Consider the following 2,962-nt stretch of genomic DNA (forward strand, 5'->3'; position numbering starts at 1 on the left):
TCTCCCAATCTCTCTCTCTCTCTGTCACACACACACAAACACACACACACACACACACACACTCACACACACACACACACACTCTTTTGAACATGTAAGTCACGCAGCCCCCCCCAAAAAACATTGCTTTAGGCCTGAACTTTCCCCAAGTCTATTGCTGGCCTCATCTCTACCCTAACGTTGATGTTCAGTTTCGTAGAGAAACATTATGGATATTGTCCTTGAGGTTAAAACATGTGATTAATATCGGATGGAGAAGATGTTTTGAGAGGCAATTGGTAGTGTTATTGAAACACCAAATACAGACGTCGGATCTTCATTTGATCATTCTTTTGTTGCTGAGAATGTCCCTCCACAACAGGAAATGCTCATTTCTGGTGTATTTGATTTTCTTAAATTATTTAATAATTTGTCAATTCCACTTTCAAATTTTAGACTTGATTTGTCCTAATGAAAAATTTATCAACCCTTACAAAAATGTCCATGAATTATATTCCACATCATAATTCAAATGTCCTGTTGCTGCAGGACTATTTTCCTGCTGTAGCAAACTGGCTCAAATTAAGATCCAGCATCTGTAAATTCTTTATAAACCTTAATTATTCCTATTTTTAAATATATGTAGTTCTGTTCTTGGCTGGACCAAGGTGTGGCATGGTAAGCGTACATTTTCTTTTTATTAAAAAATGACGCAGACAAAACAAAGAACAAAACCAACCCCGTGAAGCTTTGGGCTATGTACCCTGAACAAAGACAAACCGTGAAGCTTTGGGCTATGTACCCTGAACAAAGACAAACCGTGAAGCTTTGGGCTATGTGCCCTGAACAAAGACAAAAGTTAACTTCCCACAAAACAGGTAGGGGGGGAAAAGGGTACCCAAGTATGGTTCTCAATCAGAGACAACGATAGACAGCTGTCTCTGATTGAGAACCATACCAGGCCAAGACATAGAAATACATAACATAGAAAAAAGGACATAGAATGCCCGCCCTAGTCACACCCTGGCCTAACCAAAATAGAGACTACAAAGCCTCTCTATGGCCAGGGCGTGACAATCAGATAGATCTGGAACGTTCTATATTACAGTAAAGGACTCCAGATAGATAGATAGATAGATAGATGGATAGATGGATAGATGGATAGATAGATAGATAGACAGATAGATATGGAACGTTCTATATGATTGATTGAAATCGCATTCCAGTGTCTATTCCACAAGTTACAAATACATTGATGACGTTGCAATGCCTATTTACTCTGTTCCATCTGACTGAGAGCCATCCACAGTCTAATCAGCCCAATCCACTGTCTTATCAGCCCAATCCACTGTTTTATCAGCCCAGCCAGGACGTTTTGAACTTGAGCTCCACTATAAAATGATCTAGATAGTTTCACCTGTCTTGTGATTGTTCCCATTATCCCATGTGCATTTGTACCTGTGTTTTCTATTCATCTGTTGCCAGTTCGTCTTGTCTCGTCAAGCCTACCAGTGTGTTTTATACCCTACTCCTGTTCGCTCTAGTTCCTGTTTTCTACTTCTTCCGGTTTTGACCATTCTGCCTGTCCTGACCCCGCGCCTGCCTGCCGAGCCTGCCTGCCAATCGGTAGCTTTCTGACTCTGCCCTGAATTACTGACCTCTGCCTGCCCTGACCCTGAGCCTGCCTGCCTGCCGTTCGGTAGCTTTCTGACTCCCCTGAATTACTGACCTCTGCCTGCCCTGACCCTGAGCCTACCTGCCTGCCTGCCTGCCTGCCTGCCTGCCTGCCTGCCTGCCTGCCATTCGGCAGCTTTCTGACTCTGTCCTGGATTACTGACCTCTGCCTACCCTGTCTCCTGGTCAGGCCAGTCCGTGGCCGTGAGCACCGAGCGGTTTCCACTGTCTGTGGTGGGGAACGGCCCAACTACATCCACTCCCACCCTCTCCATGGGAGCCCCCACTGGGAACTGTTGGAGCTGAGCATGAGAGCGGCCCGGGGGGCCCTTTCGCGCTGTGCAGTTGTCACAGCGGCGACAAAAGTCCTCCACATCCCTCGTTGCTTCCCCAGACAAGCACAAGACAGGTGAAACAGATCAGGATGTGACAAGATCCACAACATCTGGCTGTATGTTATCTGCAGTGTTGGATAACATATATTCTTCGTTTATGTAATGGGCTGTAAGGCACACGTATCCTATCTTTAGAAAATGATCAGTCCACATGTCAAGTGTAATTGCGCCATTGTCTTTACCAAATTTCTCTCTCAACTCCAGTGCCAACTGCCAGCTGTTTTTGTTTGTTTTTGGGCCTGATGCAGGACTGTAGCATGATAGGAGAGAGACTCTCGGACAGAAACATTCACACCTCCATTAATTCACAAAAGGATAATATAATAGCTTGGCTAGGTGTGAAAAATACCCCCAATTTGTTTAGACTACTGATAGATGCTGCAGGTCAGTCAGAGATGACTCCTATTGTAAAAGTGTAGCCTAATGGCCTGGCTGGGTGGGTCTATTGTAAAGTGTAGCCTAATGGCCTGGCTGGGTCTAGGTGGCTGGGTGGGTCTATTGTAAAGTGTAGCCTAATGGCCTGGCTGTGTGGGTCTATTGTAAAGTGTAGCCTAATGGCCTGGCTGGGTGGGTCTATTGTAAAGTGTAGCCTAATGGCCTGACTGGGTGGGTCTATTGTAAAGTGTAGCCTAATGGCCTGGCTGGGTGGCTGGGTGGGTCTATTGTAAAGTGTAGCCTAATGGCCTGGCTGGGTCTAGGTGGCTGGGTGGGTCTATTGTAAAGTGTAGCCTAATGGCCTGGCTGGGTCTGGGTGGCTGGGTGGGTCTATTGTAAATTGTAGCCTAATGGCCTGGCTGGGTCTGGGTGGCTGGGTGGGTCTATTGTAAAGTGTAGCCTAATGGCCTGGCTGAGTGGCTGGGTGGGTCTATTGTAAAGTGTAGCCTAATGGCCTGGCTGAGTGGCTGGGTGGGTCT

The sequence above is a fragment of the Oncorhynchus clarkii genome, chromosome 14 (assembly GCF_045791955.1).
Source record: "Oncorhynchus clarkii lewisi isolate Uvic-CL-2024 chromosome 14, UVic_Ocla_1.0, whole genome shotgun sequence".
Classification (NCBI taxonomy): domain Eukaryota; kingdom Metazoa; phylum Chordata; class Actinopteri; order Salmoniformes; family Salmonidae; genus Oncorhynchus; species Oncorhynchus clarkii.